Here is a 19,069-nt window from a genome sequence, read left to right on the forward strand (position 1 = left end):
TTAATACTTATTCTTCTCATGAATCACTCTGCTTCTATCACACTCCCCAATCTGTGACTCTTGTAACTCACCACGCATGTGATTCCTCTAACCTGCCATCCATATCAGGGTCTTTGCATACTTCTGCTTGGAAGGTTCTTCTCTAAAATATCCACTATGTATCCTAATTTTCTTTTCTTTTCTTTTTCTTTCCTTCTTTCTTTCCTTTTCTTTTTCTTTTTCTTTTTTTTTTTTTTTTTTGAGATGGAGCCTTGCTTTGTCGGCTAGCCTGGAGTGCAGTGGTACATTCTCGGCTCTCTGCAACTTCCACCTCCTGGTTTCAAGCAATTCTCCTGCCTCAGCCTCCTGAGTAGCTGAGATTACAGGCGCCTGCTACCACGCCTGGCTAATGTTTGTATTTTTAGTATAGATGGGGTTTCATTGGTTGGCCAGGCTGGTCTTGAACTCCTGACCTCGTGATCTGCCTGCCTTCCCCTCCCAAAGTGCTGAGATTACAATCGTGAGCCACCACGCCCGGCCTGTGTATCCAAATTTTCTTAAGGTCACTAGTCAGAAGTCACTTTATTGGAAAGGCTATCCTCCATTTAATGGTGAAGTCGTTAAATGGTACTTGTACTTCTTTCCAAAAAAATGATACTTTTATCAGTTATTTTACTACAGTACCTGGAACATGTAAACTTGCAAGAAATATTTGGTGAATGAATGCACGTTAATCTGAATTTAGTATTGCAGTCTTCATTACTAGAAAGCATTTACATGTTTTAACTGTCAGGGAGCAACACTGGTAAGTGATTAATTCCCTATCAATAAAATGGATAGAGTACTATTCATGCTACATGTTCTCACAGTTGTGGCAAGGGTTATTAAATTGCCAACTGTAGTACTAAACTTATATTAATGTTGTACTCATTAGTATTACTCTTGTTATGTTCAGAGGAAATATGGAATAAAAGTAAGATCATGGGCCTGGTTCAAATCTGAAATTCTGCTACGTCCTAGTTGGGTGATCTAGGTCAAGTTTCTTAACTCCTCTGAGTCTTAGATTCTTCTTATGAAAAATGGAAAAAATGCTAGCACCTACTTCTCAGGATTGTTTTGAAAAACAAATTAATTAATATATTTAAGCTTTTAGCACAGAGCCTAGTACATACTGTGTGTGCAGTAATTACAAACTATTACTAGTGAGTATAATAGGATGTGAAAATTCATGACATCAAACAACTAGAACCGAGATTTATACACACACACACACACACACACACACATATTTTTTTTTGCAACAGAGTCTAGCTCTGTCGCCCAGGCTGGAGTACAGTGGCGTGATCTCAGCTCACTGCAACCTCTGTCTCCCGGGTTCAAGCAATTCTTCTGCCTCAGCCTCCTGAGCAGCTGGGACTACAGGCGCGTGCCACCATGCCCGGGTAATTTTTTGTATTTGTAGTAGAGATGGGATTTCACCATGTTCGCCAGGACGGTCTTGATCTCCTGACCGTGTGATCCACCTGCCTCACCCTCCCAAAGTGCTGGGATTACAGTGTGAGCCACCATGCCTGGCCAGATTTTTGCAATAGAGAAAGCATTGGACATCATTTTATCATAGAATATTAAAGCTGGAAGAGACCATAGGATCATAGGAACCCACAGTCTCTTGCAAGAATCCAGGTCTCCAAACTCAGAAACATGCTGATTGTTCCTTCCTGAAAATGCACATTAGGCATGGCACAGCTTTTGCAATCAGTGACGATACCAAGGCATCAGGGGCTAGAGGCTTAGGACATCACCGACAAAGCAGGAGTATTGCCATCTTGAACAAGCTCTGTCATTTTAAAATTCACCTTAATCAAAAACCGCCAAAAGCCAAAGGGCATCAGCCTAATGGCTAAGGTCAGCATGACCATAAACCGCAAATAACATCTCCAACCAGAAACATTCCAGACTCCTCGCCGACCAGAGACAAGCTAGCCCCAAGATAACCCCACCCTGGCCAGGAAGATGCCAGCCCCAACATAACCTCCTCCCCTCCACCCAGAGGCGTGGTCTCGGCTCACTGCAACCTCTGCCTCCTGGGTTCAAGCGATTCCCCTGTCTCAGCCTGCCAAGTAGCTGGGACTACAGGCGCTTGCCTCCGCACCCGGCTAATTTTTGTATTTTTAGTAGAGACAGGGTTTCACTATGTTGGCCCAGCTGGTCTCCGAACTCCTGACCTCAAGATCCGCCCACCTCGGCCTCCCAAAGTGCTGGGATTACAGGCGTGAGCCACCGTGCCCAGCCGCGTTTATGTTTTTCTCTTCATAAATTTTGTTTTCCTGGAAAAGGTTTTTTCCTGGTCGACTAAATTACTTTTCTCCACTCTGTCTTGCCACTCTTGGTGCATGTATGAAAGACCCTGAAATGACTCCTGGTGGCCTGGGACTCCTTGGGAAAACAAAAAAGGTGCCGCAAATCCCGTTTTGGGAAAAACCTGTTTTCCTTATGAAACCCCTAGACTTAAAGATAAATAAGTACCTCTCAAAGATCTGTCTTTGTCTTCCAACTGTACTTGTTCATTAGGCCCTAGAAACTGTTTTCTTAGCCCTGTTCTTAAAAGGCCTCACCCGAAGGCCAATAATCCAATTGGAAAATTAGCAGAAAAAAAATCTCATAACTACTAAATCTTCTTCTGATTGTCGGTGTGGCTATATATGTTTTATGTGTGCGATGTCTATTAAAAGAACTCTAATTAACTGGCCAAAAAAATAAGCACTTAAATCAAATATTTTTAAGGGAAAAGTAAAAGCTGTGGGACCTTTCAGTTCTCGTAATTTTAATCTTTAGAACTTACTGGTACAGCAAAGTTAAAAGTTGAGTTGAAAGTCGTTAAGAGTTGCCAGCGTACGTTTTTATTTGCATTTATTAATCAAGCAATTTCATACTTATGGCTGCAAAATACTATAAGGTGTCAACATTTGGCACAGAGGCTACAAAACGACAACTCAGCCCAAACAAAATAATCTTTGCTTGTGTAATTTTTTAAATAAATAAAGCATGAATATTGGTTTAATGAAGATAGCTATATCTTAAACTATTTAGTAAAATATGCTAACTTCCAACCTTGTGGCCTTAGGCAGTCTAGTCCACAGACATGAAGGAAATTTGTTTTGGGAAAGAACTGTTATCATCTTTAATATTAAAGAAAAGATAATTGGTATAAGAAAGAATCTTACATGGTAAATTTTTGTCCTAAAGTAAATTAACTGTTGTTTAAAAACAGGGATGACTTTACAACAAGTCAGAAAGTTAAGGCATGTCAGAAATTGTCTGTGAAAGTCGTGAAAAATTTTATAAAAGGGAATTTGTGCAAGAAATGTCGCACAATTTAAAAGTAATTCGGCCTCCTGAATGCTGTATGCAATTTCACTGTAACTCTTAGCTGTACAACTTGCCTGCTTTGCAGCTGAATAAAACCTAGGACACATGGAGTTAAATGCTGGAAGAAGCCAGACCTTCTCCGCACTTCCGTCTGGGTCCTAGGCCCTACACCTAGCGCGTAATTAGATTCCCAGACTTACCAAGGTTTTCATCAAAAGTAAAGGTTGCTAAAAGTTAGCAGTGTAACATGTATTTAAAACTACCGAAGAAATACTTTATGAGCAAGGTGTGTAAGGAAAGTAAAATATACTTTTGGTAAAAAGATTATAAGGAGGCCTAAGAATGTGGATTTTTGCCTACATTAAAAGGTTAAAAAATTGTTTTAAAGGTTTAAGCAAGTTTTGGAAGGTTAATTGTAAAGAAAATTTCGTGTGTGTACATACTGGCTAAAGTTAAAGGGGTATCATTCAGGTTTTCTGTAAATCGAGCATTAAAATAAAAGCACAATGGGTTTCTGTTAAAGCACTAACCTGCTCTTTAACAAAACGTATAAACGGTTAAAAAGGGTCTATAAAAACCTTACCTTCTGGTCAAACACGAAAATTGGGTAAATGCGTCTACAAGGTTTTATTAAAAATGGAGCTTAACATTAATAGCACACTAATACAATGGTAAAATTTGGCTTCTTTGATATAAAATCATACAGGAAGCATTGTCAAATATAAAATGGTATTTGGCTTTCTTTGGGCTATAGTTGTATAAATATGCTATTGGGATGTGTTCCAAAGTTATGGCAGATTCCTATCATTCTAATATATCTTAGTGTACGTTATCAGTAATAATTGTTTTGTTAAAATTATTGTGTGCCACAGAGGTAACAGATATCTTTGTCAACTGTGTCTTTAACTATGGCTACCCTAAAACTTTTTGTCATCCATAAACAATTGTTGTCTTGTTTTAGTCCTCTTCAAAGGGTGGTTTTCTAATCAGCTATAAAGCTCTGAATGCAGGTTTCTGATAAAAAGCAGGACAGGAATTAACTGCATAAACCAAACTAATAGGAAACTAATCTGTTTAACGTTTTGCTTAAAATATTGCAATCCCTTTGTTTTACCTTTCAAAGTCAAAGAAACTCTTTTTAAGCGATTAACAGCTTTTAACTGTTAACTGTTAACTGCTAACTCTCATACGTATGGGAGTTAACTGTTCACTTTTAACTGTTTAACGTTTAACTGTTAACTCCCATCAACAACATTTGGAGGATACTTGCTTCTCTCTACCTGATTCTCTCCAAAATTTGGAAACTATCTATGAGTATTCTTAAGTTATGGCAATATAGTTATTTGCATAACTACAACAAGAATCTGTTTTCTTTTGTAACGGGACACGATTGGAAAAACTGGTTATTCTTACCAAGGCTTTAACTGGAATGGTGTGCTTTTCCTTTAAGGAATCCAGCTTTAACTTATAAAGCCAATAAAGCCCTTGAAAAACTGGCCTCCTATTTTGTGTACACAGTCCCCGTACAGGGTTTGTGATCTGTGGTAAATAAAACATGTCACTTTCTAACAGGCCAGGAACCCTAAGTTATCTTGAAACATCAAGAGGAGAGGAATTCACCCAACTCATAGGTATTTAATGGTACAAATCCATGGCTGGGCTTGGCTTTAAAAAGTCTTTTATCTCAGATTGCTTCTACAAAACCAAATTCCATCAAAGCCCATTTAAAAGGCCTATGTAACAAATAATTATTCTTGCAGCACTGTATGCAAATAATTAAGCCAAGTATCATAAAGCAAACCTACCATAATTTGTCTTTTAATAAAAATGGGAAAGTGGAGAGAGGAAATTATGTTTCCAAAACTATGACACACCTCTTGTTAAATTCTAGAGTTGCCTGATGTTTTTCAGTTATTATTTTCTACTGTTTAAATTAAGTTCTAATTTTTCTGACTACAAGTCTTCAAAATAAGCTGTGCTTTCTTAAAGCCCTATAAACTGGAAACTAGATGTTTCAGCAGGCACTGCCTCTAAGCCCCCTAACCCTCACAGGAGCAAATAAAGAAATAGGAAATCTTAAGCTAAAAATCATAAAAAATAAATAACCGAGAAAGAATTACTCGTCTTACTCAGTCTCACCCCTACCTCACCAAACACTTTTGTCATTCCGACCTCTCCTTTCAAGCCAAATATTACAACTTTTTAATGGAAATTATTTACTACACCACCCTTGTGGAAACTGCTTTACTCACTCTACTATTTGCAGTAAAACTATATACTGTAGCACCCTCAGGGTAAAATGTCAGACAAAAACAATCTCAATTACTGTAGCATTTTGCTTAATTATTAGCCTCTTAGCAGGAATAACGCTTACTAACAGAAACTAACACATGGGCCTTTCCAAACATGTGCTTCTACCTCTCATTAGGTAAGGAATATTGTTTCTTTATCATCCAATCAGGCCTAGTAAAAAAAACGCTGCTAAAACAAACTTAAAGAAAAGGCTAAAAAGCTAAGGGAGTACCAATACAACCAAATAAGTTCTTGGTTTGGGAACAAAATCATAGCATGGGTCATCCTATTTCTGGGCCCTCTCCTAATAATATGCCTGGGACTAATTTTCTTACCCTGCCTAATTGACCTTTTTCAGAAAATTTTAACTAACAGGATCACGGCCATTTCACAGACAACTGCCCAAAAACATCTACAGACGGCATTGCTCCTACTGTCAACCCAAAGCCAAAAAACTCTCCGTCCCCTCGTCAGCAGGAAGTAATTTTCATTTCAGGGAGATTTTCCAATTTATTGACATACACTTTCCCACGGTCACCACAATAGCCCTTTGAATTGTTGCAGCCTTAGCCTGTAATGTCTCCTTTCAATTTTGGACTTTATTTATCTCCATCTTCTCTCCTTTTTCTTCCTTAGATTGGCTACAGGTTTCTCAATTTTGTATAGCTTTAAAAAAAAACCCAACGTTTTGTTTCCTTGATAGTGTTTTGACTTTCTTCCTTTTACTTTCATTTATTTCTGCTCTGGTCTTTTATTATTTCTTTTCTTCTACTGATTTGGGGTTCACTTTGAGCTTATTTTTCTGTTTTTTTTAAGATGCGTCATGAATTATTTGCAGGTGTTCCTCTTTTTGAATGGAGGCACTTATAGCTATAAACTTCCCTCTTAATACTGCTTTTGCTGTATCCCATAGGTTTTAGTATGTTGTGTTTCCATGATCATTTATTTTGAGGAATTTTACAATTTAGTTTTTAATTTCTTCATTGACCTGTGGGTCATTCAGGAGCATATTTTTTTTTAATTCTATGGATTTGTATAATTTTCAAAGTTCCCCTTGTTATTTTCGGGATTTTCTTTTTTTGTTTTTTGGTGGTCAGAGAAGCAGCTTGATATTATTTCAATTTATTTGAATGTTGATGTTGTAAGACTTGTTTTATGACCTAACATATATTCTAACCTTGAGAAAACGTGCTGGGTAGAAGAAGCTGTATTTTGCAGTCCTTGGAAGAAGTGTTTTGTAAATGTCTGTTACATCCATTTGGTCTGTAATGTACATTAAGTGTGATGTTTCTGTGTTGATTTTATGTCTGGAAGAACTGTCCAATGCTGAAAGTAGGGTGTTGAAGCCCCCAGCCATTATGCTATTGGGTCCTATCTCTCCCATTAGTTGTAATAGTATTTCCTTTATATACCTTGGTGCTACAGGGTTGGGTGCACATATATGTAAAGTTCTTATAGCCTTTTGTTGAACTGATCCCTTCATTATTATATAGTGACTTTTTTTCCTCTTACACTTTTTGTCTTGAAATCTATTTTGTTTGCTAGGAATATAGCTAATCCTGCTTCTTTTTGGTTCCATTCGCATGGAGCATCTTTTTCTATCCCTTTATTTTCAGTCTATGTGTGTCTTTAGAAGTGAAGTGTGTTTCTGGCAGGCAACAGATCAATGTGTCTCGTTTCTTCATACATTCAACCAGTCTATGTCTTTTCATGGAAGAGTTTAGCCCATTTACCTTCAATGTTACTGTTGATAAGTAGGAACTTACTCCTGTCATTTTCATTTTTATGTTCAGATGTTTTTGTGATCTTATCTTCCTTCTTTCTTTCCTTTCTGTCTTTTCTTAGTGAGGATGATTTTTCTGTGGCTAGATGATTTAGTTCCTTGCCTTTGAATTTTTGTGTATATATTGCATGTTCTTTAGTTTGAGGTTACCTTGAGGCTTGCAAATAATATCTTATAAACCATTATTTTTAATCTGATATTTACTTAAGACGATTTTGACAAACAAACAGCAAACAAAAATAAAATTAATAAAGCTGCATCTTAACTTTGTCCCACCGCTTTCTAATTTTTTGTCATTTCTTTTTGTATCTTATTGTGTTGACTATGTCTTGAAAAGTTGTGCTTTTCCATTTTCATTGGTTTATCCTTTAGTCTTTCTACTTAGAATAAGAGCGGTTTACACACTACAGTTACTTTTTTATAATATTCTGTTTTTCTGTGTACTTACAATGACCACTGAGTTTTGTACCTTCAGTTGATCACTTATTGTTCAGTACCGTCCTTTTCTTTCTGATTGAAATACTCCTTGTAACATTTCTTGTAGGACAGGGCTAGTGATGATGAAATCCCTCAGGTTTTGATTCTCTGGGCCCATTTTTATTTCTCCTTCATGTTTGAAGGATAGTTGTTTCAGATATATCATTCTAAGGTTAAATTTTTTTTCTTTCAGCACTTTAAATATGTCATGCCACTCTCTCCGGGCCTGTAAGGTTTCCACTGAAAAGTCTGCTGCCACACATATTGGAGCTCCATTGGATGTTATTTGTTTCTCTTCTCTTGCTGCTTTAAGAAAAATTCTTTATCCTTGATTTTTGGGAGTTTCATTACTGAATAACTTGAAGTACCCTTCTTTCAGTTAAGTCTCCTTGGTGTTCTATAACATTCTTGTACTTGGATATGTGTCTCTTTCTCTAGGTTTGGGAAGTTCTCTATTATAATCTCTTTGGAGAAACTTTCTACTCATATGTGTTTCTGTACCTCCTCCTTAAGGCCAATAACTCTTAGATTTGTCCTTTTGAAGCTATTTTCTAGATCCTGTAGACATGCTTCATTGCTTTCTACTCGGTATTTCCTTTGTCTTTTCTGACAAAAGACTATTTTCAAATAGCCTTTCTTCAAGCTTATTAATTCCATCTTCTGTTGATTGATTCTGCTATTAACAGAACTTGAGAGATTCTGCAGCCTATCACTTGCATTTTTCAGCTCTACAATCTCTGCTTGATTCATTTTAATTCTTTGAAACTTATTGTTAACTTTCTGTCTCATTGATCTGTCTAATGTTGACAGTGGGTTGTTAAAGTCTCCCGTTATTATTGTGTGGGAGTCTAGGTCCCTTTGTAGGTCTCTAAGGACTTCCTTTATGAATCTGGGTGCTCCTGTATTGGGTGCATATATATTTAGGATAGTTAGCTCTTCCTGTTGAATTGATCCCTTTACCATTACGTAATGGCCTGCTTTGTCTCTTTTGATCTTTGTTAATTTAAAGTCTGTTTTATCAGACACTAGGATTGCAATCCCTGCCTTGTTTTGCTTTCCATTGCCTTGGGAGATCTTCCTCCATCCTTTTATTTTGAGCCTATGTGTGTCTCTGCACGTGAGATGGGTTTCCTGAATACAGCACACTGATGGGTCTTGACTCTTTATCCAATTTGCCAGTCTGTGTCTTTTAATTGGAGCATTTAGTCCATTTACATTTAAGGTTAATACTGTTCTGTGTGAATTTGATCCTGTCATTATGATGTTACCTGGTTATTGTGCTCCTTAGTTGATGCAGTTTCTTCCTAGCCTCGATGGTCTTTACACTTTGGCATGTTTTTGCAGTGGCTGCTACTGGTTGTTCCTTTCCATGTTCAGTGCTTCCTTCAAGAGCTCTTTCAGGGCAGGCCTGGTGGTGACAAAATCTCTCAGCATTTGCTTGTCTATAAAGGATTTTATGTCTCCTTCACTTATGAAGCTTAGTTTGGCTGGATATGAAATTCTGGTGAAAATTCTTTTCTTTAAGAATGTTGAATATTGGCCCCCACTCTCTTCTGGCTTGTAGAGTTCCTGCCGAGAGATCAGCTGTTAGTCTGATGGGCTTCCCTTTGTGGGTAACCCGACCTTTCTCTCTGGCTGCCCTTAACATTTTTTCCTTCATTTCAACTTTGGTGAATCTGACAATTATAAGTCTTGGAGTTGCTCTTCTTGAGGAGTATCTTTGTGGCGTTCTCTGCATTTCCTGAATCTGAATGTTGGCCTGCCTTGCTAGATTGGGGAAGTTCTCCTGGATAATATCCTGCAGAGTGGTTTCCAGCTTGGTTCCATTCTCCCCATCACTTTCAGGTACACACATCAGACGCAGATTTGGTCTTTTCACATAATCCCGTATTTCGAGGAGACTTTGTTCATTTCTTTTTATTCTTTTTCTCTAAACTGCTCTTCTCGCTTCATTTCACTCATGTGATCTTCCATCACTGATACCCTTTCTTCCAGTTGATCGCATTGGCTACTGAGGCTTCTGCATTCGTCATGTAGTTCTCAAGCCTTGGTTTTCAGCTCCATCAGGTCCTTTAAGGACTTCTCTGCATTGGTTATTCTAGTTAGCCATTCATCTATTTTTTTTTCAAGGATTTTAACTTCTCTGCCATTGGTTCGAACTTCCTCCTTTAGCTCGGAGTAGTTTGATCGTCTGAAGCGTTCTTCCTTCAACTCGTCAAAGTCATTCTCCGTGCAGCTTTGTTCTGTTGCTGGTGAGGAGCAGTGTTCCTTTGGAGGAGGAGAGGCACTCTGATTTTCAGAGATTCCAGTTTTTCTGCTCTGTTTTTTCCCCATCTTTGTGTTTTTATCTACCTTTGGTCTTTGGTGACGGTGACGAACAGAAGGTGTTTGGGGGGGATGTCCTTTCTGTTTGTTAGTTTTCCTTCTGGAATTCAACTCAGCTCTGCACCAAGCGGACCGAACAGACATTTACAGAACTCTCCACCCCAAATCAACAGGATATACATTCTTCTCAGCACCACACCGCACTTATTCCAAAATTGACCACATAGTTGGAAGTCAAGCACTCCTCAGCAAATGGAAAAGAACAGAAATTATAACAAACTGTCTCTCAGACCACAGTGCAATCAAACTAGAACTCAGGATTCAGAAACTCACTCAAAACCACTCAACTACATGGAAACTGAACAACCTGCTCCTGAATGACTACTGGGTACATAACGAAATGAAGTCAGAAAAAAAGATGTTCTTTGAAATCAACGAGAACAAAGACACAACATACCAGAATCTCTGGAACACATTCAAAGCAGTGTGTAGAGGGAAATTTATAGCACTAAATGCCCACAAGAGAACGCAGGAAAGATCTAAAATTGACACCCTAACATCACAATTAAAAGCACTAGAGAAGCAACAGCAAACACATTCAAAAGCTAGCAGAAGGCAAGAAATAACTAAGATCAGAGCAGAACTGAAGGAAATAGACATACAAAAAACCCTTCAAAAAAACCAACGAATCCAGGAGCTGCTTTTCTGAAAAGATCAACAAAATTCATAGACCGCTAGCAAGACAAATAAGGAAGAAAAGAAAGAAGAATCAAATAGACACAATAAAAAATAATAAAGGGGATATCACCACCGATCCCACAGAAATACAAACTACCATCAGAGAATACTATAAACACCTCTATGCAAATAAACTAGAAAATCTAGAAGAAATGGATAAATTATTCGGCACATACAGCATCCCAAGACTAAACCAGGAAGATGAATCTCTGAATAGACAAATAAAAGGATCTGAAATTGAGGCAATAATTAATAGCTTACCAACCAAAAAAAGTCCAGGCCCAGATGGATTCACAACCGAATTCTACCAGAGGTACAAGAAGGAGCTGGCACCATTCCTTCTGAAATGATCCCAGTCAACAGAAAAAGAGGGAATCCTCTCTAACTCATTTGATGAGGGCAGCATCATCCTGATACCAAAGCCTGGCAGAGACACAACAAAAAAAGAGAATTTTAGACCAGTATCCCTGATGAACATCGATGCAAAAATCCTCGATAAACTACTAGCAAACCGAATCCAACAGCACATCAAAAACCTTATCCACCATGATCAAGTTGGCTTCATCCCACAGATGCAAGGCCGCTTCAACATACGCAAATCAATAAATGTAATCCAGCATATAAACAGAACCAAAGACAAAAACCATATGATTATCTCAATAGATGCAGAAAAGGCCTTTGACAAAACTCCACAACCCTGCATGCTAAAAACTCTCAATAAATTAGGTATTGATGGGACGTATCTCAAAATAGTAAGAGCTATCTATGACGAACCCACAGCCAATATCATACTGAATGGGAAAAACCGGAAGCATTCCCTTTGAAAACTGGCACAAGACAGGGATGCCGTCTCTCACCACTCCTATTCAATATAGTGTTGGAAGTTCTGGCCAGGGCAATCAGGCAGGAGAAAGAAATAAAGGGTATTCAATTCGGAAAAGAGGAAGCCAAATTGTCCCTGTTTGCAGATGACATGATTGTATATCTAGAAAACCCCATCGTCTCAGCCCAAAATCTCCTTAAGCTGATAGGCAACTTCAGCAAAGTCTCAGGATACAAAATCAATGTGCAAAAACCACAAGCACTCTTATAACACCAATAACAGACAAACAGAGCTCCAAATCATGAGTGAACTCCCATTCACAACTGCTTCAAAGAGAATAAAATACCTAGAAATCCAACTTACAAGGGATGTGAAGGACCTCTTCAAGGAGAACTACAAACCACTGCTCAATGAAATAAAAGAGGACACAAACAAATGGAAAAACATTACAGGCTCATGTATAGGAAGAATCAACATCAAGAAAATGGCCATACTCCCCAAGGTAATTTATAGATTCAATGCCATCCCCATCAAGCTACCAATGACTTTCTTCACAGAATTGGAAAAAACTACTTTAAAGTTCACATGGAACCAAAAAAGAGCCCGCATCGCCAAGTCAATCCTAAGTCAAAAGAACAAAGCTGGAGGCATCACGCTACCTGACTTCAAACTGTACTACAAGGCTACAGTAACCAAAATAGCATGGTACAGGTACCAAAACAGAGATATAGACCAATGGAACAGAACACAGCCCTCAGAAATAATACCACACATCTACAACCGTCTGATCTTTGACAAACCTGACACAAAACAAGAAATGGGGAAAGGATTCCCTATTTAATAAATGGTGCTGGGAAAACTGGCTAGCCATATGGAGAAAGCTGAAACTGGATCCCTTTCTTACACCTAATATGAAAATTAATTCGAGATGGATTAAAGACTTAAATGTGAGACCCAAAACCATAAAAACCCTAGAAGAAAACCTAGGCAATACCATTCAGGACATAGGCATGGGCAAGGACTTCATGACTAAACTACCAAAAGCAATGGCAACAAAAGCCAAACTTGACAAATGGGATCTACTTAAACTAAAGAGCTTCTCTTCTGCACAACAGAACAAACTACCATCAGAGTGAACAGGCAACCTACAGAATGGGAGAAAATTTTTACAATCTACCCATCTGACAAAGGGCTAATATCCAGAATCTACAAAGAACTTAAACAAATTTACAATAAAAAAATCAAACAACCCCATCAAAAAGGGGGCAATGGATATGAACAGACACTTCTCAAAAGAAGACATTTATGCAGCCAAAAGACACACGAAAAAATGCTCATCATCACTGGCCATCAGAGAAATGCAAATCAAAACCACAATGAGATACCATCTCACACCAGTTAGAATGGCGATCATTAAAAAGTCAGGGAACAACAGGTGCTGGAGAGGATGTGGAGAAATAGGAACACTTTTACACTGTTGGTGGGACTGTAAACTAGTTCAACCATTGTGGAAGACAGTGTGGCTATTCCTCAAGGATCTAGAACTAGAAATACCATTTGACCCAGCCATCCCATTACTGGGTACATACGCAAAGGATTATGAATCATGCTATAAAGACACATGCACATGTATGTTTATTGTGGCATTATTCACAATAGCAAAGACTTGGAACCAACCCGAATGTCCATCGATGATAGACTGGATTAAGAAAATGTGGCACATATACACCATGGAATACTATGCAGCCATAAAAAACGATGCGTTCACGTCCTTTGTAGGGACATGGATGAAGCTGGAAACCATCATTCTCAGCAAACTGTCGCAAGGACAGAAAACCAAACACCACATGTTCTCACTCATAGGTAGGAACTGAACAATGAGAACACTTGGACACAGGATGGGGAACATCACACACTGGGACCAGTCAGGGGGTGGGGAGAGGGGGAAGGGATAGCATTAGCAGATATACCTAATGTAAATGACGAGTTAATGGGTGCAGCACACCAACATGGCACATGTATACATATGTAACAAACCTGCACATTGTGCACATGTACCCTAGAACTTAAAGTATAATAAAAAATAAATAATAATTAGAGGAAGACACACACACACACACAAAAAGAAAAAAAAACAAATACTAGTTGTTAATACCTTCAAAACACATTTCCTTTTTTTTGTTTTGTTTTGTTTTTTGAGACGGAGTTTCGCTCCTGTTGCCCAGGCTGGAGTGCAATGGCGCGATCTTGGCTCACCACAACCTCTGCCTCCCGGGTTCACGTGTTTCTCCTGCCTCAGCCCCGAGTAGCTGGGATTACAGGCATGTGCCACCATGGCCGGCTAATTTTGTATTTTTAGTAGAGACGAGGTTTTTCCATGTTGGTCAGGCTGGCCTCAACTCCTGACCTCAGGTGATCCACCCGCCTCAGCCTCCCAAAGTGCTGGGATTACAGGTGTGTGCCACCATCTCCAGCCTAAGATAATTTTAGAAGAAGATTAATGAGAGGAAGTTATATCCCACCAGATATTAAAACCTTATAATCATGTATTTAACGAGGTAATTACACAAGTATATGTAGATGTAAAGATGTGCCATAGGGAGTGCTCACAAAGATTCTATGTGTTTCCCTATATTTTATAGCCTGTTTTATAATCAGATTGAGATGGTTTCAAAATTGACTAGCTCTGGGCAGTGAACCGGGTGCAGAAAACATACACATCATTTTAAGGTTGAGGCAGTTATGCCCCCATGTGGCTTTTTCATTCTCTTCTTCTGTCACAGTGACCTTGACAACCATGAGTTGACAAGGAAATGAACAAGATGGAGGAAGCCTGGCTCCATAAGGTATTGGATGGAAGAGTCTCTGCTCACCCAGATAGAAGTTTCATTCATCAGAAAACAAACCTTTGTTATGTTAAATCACTGAGATTTTATTTTGTGATTGTTGTGGAGTCAGCACAGCCTAGCATTACTCTTACGAATACAAACGCCAATAAAAAGATATTAGTATTTATCTACTGTTAAAAATAAACTAGTAGAAAGAGAATGTGCTATTCACTAAATGGAAAACTGTTTTAACCATTTCCACAACAAACTGTAGGCAAACTACGAAAATGTATAATTTCTAAAGTATGCATAAAACAGCTATCAAAACTAATAACTATATAGGAAAGATTTCTTTTTTAGCTCACTTTCTTTTTCTTCTACCAACTTTGTGTCTTTTTCTTCTTTCCTTTTTTTTTTTTTTTTTTTATCTTTTTGAGACGAATGCTCGCTCTGTCACCAGGCTGGAGCACAGTGGCGCGATCTCGGCCCACTGCAACCTCTGCCTCCCAGGTTCAAGCAATTCTCCTGCCTCAGCCTCCCGAGTAGCTGGGATTACAGGCACATGCCACCACGCCCAGCTAATTTTTGTATTTTTAGTAGAGACAGGGTTTCAGCATGTTGGCCAGGTTGGTCCCAAACTCTTGACCTCAGGTGATCCACCCGCCTCAGCATCCCAAAGTGCTAGGATTACAGGCATGAGCCACCGTTATATCTTTTTATGCAATGATTGCTAATTCCTATGCATTTATGCAATGCCTTCCTATGGTAGATAGCAATGATGGCCATATTATTTTACCCCTTCCTGAATCTACCCTTACATGATTTTGCTTTCTAAAGAAAAATGTAAACTTTCTAAAGAAAAAGCACAAGGTCGTCACAATTTTAATATAAACCTGATATTTGCTAATACTCTCTGTCATGCCATAGAATTCAAAATAAGATGGGCTCTTGGATTTAATCTAAGAGGATTTACTTTTTCAAGCATTACAAGGCCTTTTACTTGTTGTTTTCTTCCACCTGTGTGATGATATTTCAACAGGAATCCCAAAGGTACTGCTAAAGTTAGACTCTGGTATATTATGAGAACATAGCTGTGTCATCTTTGGGTTTCTCTTCAAATATTGAACATGTCCAGCAATGCACTTCAGCTACGTAGTCAGCTGTCGTCAGATTTACACGTTTGGCCCAAACAAGCAAGTAGCCCTTGGTGGAGACAAATGGAAATACTTCTGGGGAAAATATAATGATGGTTTATTATAAATAGAATTCCATATCATATTGTACCAGAAGAGATCTCAATTTCAAGGAAATCTGTTTCCTTAAAATGAAATATTATTGACTTGTTTTTTGTATTTAATTTTTGTTTGCATTGGGTTCATTAGAATTTTCTGAAACAAGGCCTGTTACAGAAACAATTTCTGCTCCTGTTATTGGTCTATTCAGAGATACCATCTCACACCAGTTAGAATGGCGATCATTAAAAAGTCAGGAAACAACAGGTGCTGGAGAGGATGTGGAGAAATAGGAACACTTTTACACTGTTGGTGGGACTGTAAACTAGTTCAACCATTGTGGAAGTCAGTATGGCGATTCCTCAGTGATCTAGAACTGGAAATACCATTTCACCCAGCCATCCCATTACTGGGTATATACCCAAAGGACTATAAATCATGCTGCTATAAAGGCACATGCACACGTATGTTTATTGCGGCATTATTCACAATAGCAAAGACTTGGAACCAACCCCAATGTCCACCAATGATAGACTGGATTAAGAAAATGTGGCACATATACACCATAGAATACTATGCAGCCATAAAAAATGATGAGTTCATGTCCTTTGTAGGGACATGGATGAAATTGGAAATCATCATTCTCAGTAAACTATCGCAAGAACAAAAAACCAAACACCGCATATTCTCACTTATAGGTGGGAATTGAACAATGAGATCACATGGACACAGGAAGGGGAATATCACACTCTGGGGACTGTTGTGGGGTGGGGGGAGGGGGGAGGGATAGCATCGGGAGATATACCTAATGCTAGATGACGAGTTACTGGGTGCAGCGCACCAGCATGGCACATGTATACATATGTAACTAACCTGCACAATGTGCACATGTACCCTAAAACTTAAAGTATGATAAAAATATATATATATATAAAATAAATAAAAATAAAGTTTAAAAATCTGAAAAATAAAAATAAAAATAAAAGCTGAACCCCAGGAAAAAAAAAAGAAGAAAAATTTTGCTTGTCTCTCCCTTGTAGTTAAAGATAAACCTCTGTGCTTCTCAGAAAACAAAGCTGCTGAAATCCTAGCTTGTAAGTCAAATAATAAGACACAATGACTTTCTGACCTGAATGATAATTTCAGCACACCTAATTAGATCAAGTACATAGCATCTTGGATAACTGAAATGAAACTTCAAATGATAAGCAGTTGAATTTCAGCAAAATTTTGAAGAAAATTATATAAATTTTTCTATAAAGAAGAGAACTAAATTCCATCTTTAAATAGTCTCCTTTTATAGCAACATAGGATTAGGGTGAGATAGTGAATGAAAAAGCAAAAATAAGTGATGGTGCTAGTTTTAAAAGTCAGCATGTTATTGGAATATACAAACAGTTGTATAATTTCTAGAAGCCACAACATAATTTTTTCTAGAAATAAAAGTGACCTCTTGGCTACTGGGCTGGCCTTTCTGGAGGCAAAAACTGGAAAAAAAACTTAATAACCCTTTATTTTTCTCATGAGTCTATGAGTCATCTTTTTCTCATCTTGGCTAGACTATGTGTCAGCAGTCAGCTGTGGGTAAGGTAGGAAGGAAGCTCTGTTGATCTTAGTTGGGTTGTCTTACATATTTGGGAGTGTGCTGGAATAGCCAGGCTCCCATCCACATGGTTTTTCTTCCTCCAGCAGGCTAGTGCAGACTTGTTTTCATGGCATGGCAGAGTTTCAAGAGGGAAAGCAGAAGCGTACAATGCCTCTTGAGGCCTGTAGATGGAAATGGCATGCCATCACTTCTGCCACATTCAGTTGACCAAAGCAAGCCACAATGCCATCCCAGATTCAAGGTGTGGGGAAGTAAACTCCACCCTTTATTCTGGAGAACTGCAAAGTCACTTTGCAACAGGTGTGACTATAGGGAGTCTATTAATAATGACCATCACCGCAGTTAATCTACCACAGTTTACCTTCTGCCCCCAATTAACCTCATCAACCCACATGCAAAATACACGCTCCCCTATGAAGAAGTTCATCTGCCCTCCACACACTGGACATACAATGGTGTGGCAGACATGAGGCAGCCACAGTAAATTCTCTCATACCAAAAGAAGAATGAAAGGCACATAACAGTCACTGATCTATAACAACTATAAAATTTCAGAAGAATGTCAAGGGGTAAGGTATGTCCTTGATTACAGTCTGGTTCTAATCACTGTAAGAGGCACCATGGTTTATCGTTCTCCATGGATCTTGACTCTGCCTTCTAAGAATATCTCAGATATTCTTTCTCTTCTTCTATTCTGGGCCATTGGCAAAGAATATGTTGGAAGATATGCTCTTTGACCAACTTCCTTAGTGTGCTTTCTGTTCATAGAAAGTTGGAGCCCAAGAATCCATTTGCATTCTGAATTATTTAGTCCCTTTTAGTCTAGATTGGCAGCACTTTTACCAGCACAGACCCTCAAAATTTTGTGGGTTTTCTATGAATCTGAATCTACTTCATTGGACAAAAGCCATACCTAAAAATCTTTTAGAGACCAGCATTATCTCCACATGTAATCCCATCTATTTTAAGCATATCAGTCTGCTGTGGGCCAATACCAGACACCACTTAAATTCTTTCAGAGATATTATCAAAGTGTCTTACAGTTATAACTTTGATTATATCTTTATAAAGAGATCATGTCTTTTTGGCAATTACTTTATTTGATGTTTTACTGGATTGAGGGGTTGGAGGAAAAAACAGTTTATGTTTCAACTTAGTAAGTTCTGGCCCTTCTGTGCTCCCTCTAAATTCAGCTTACAAACTGTCCAGGTCTTTCTTTACCTCATGTTCTTCTTGCTGTACCTTGTCACACACAGGTACGGGTAACCAAGTGATATTTTCAATGTTCTGTGTGGAGATTTCCTTAGCCTCAGTTTCAATTTGGCTTAGATTAGGGTTTCAGTTGCCTTTGCCTTTCTAGGCCTTGATTTTCTGTGAAGTTTCTCATGTTAGTCTATAATTTCTCCTTCCTCACTGCTCTCCTCTTCAGTGTACACATAACTTTAAACCTGAGAAGTAGACTTGGGATGCTATTCACATGATATTAGTTGACTTCCTCTCCTATCTTTGATTGCCTTTTTCACAATAGGCTTTGTTTAAAAGCCAGTTTGTAATATCTTTTGGGAAATTTCCCCAAACCTGAAAACATTTTACTCTTTTCCTTTCATGATCTCTTAA

The sequence above is a fragment of the Pan paniscus genome, chromosome X, assembly GCF_029289425.2.
Source record: "Pan paniscus chromosome X, NHGRI_mPanPan1-v2.0_pri, whole genome shotgun sequence".
NCBI lineage: Eukaryota > Metazoa > Chordata > Mammalia > Primates > Hominidae > Pan > Pan paniscus.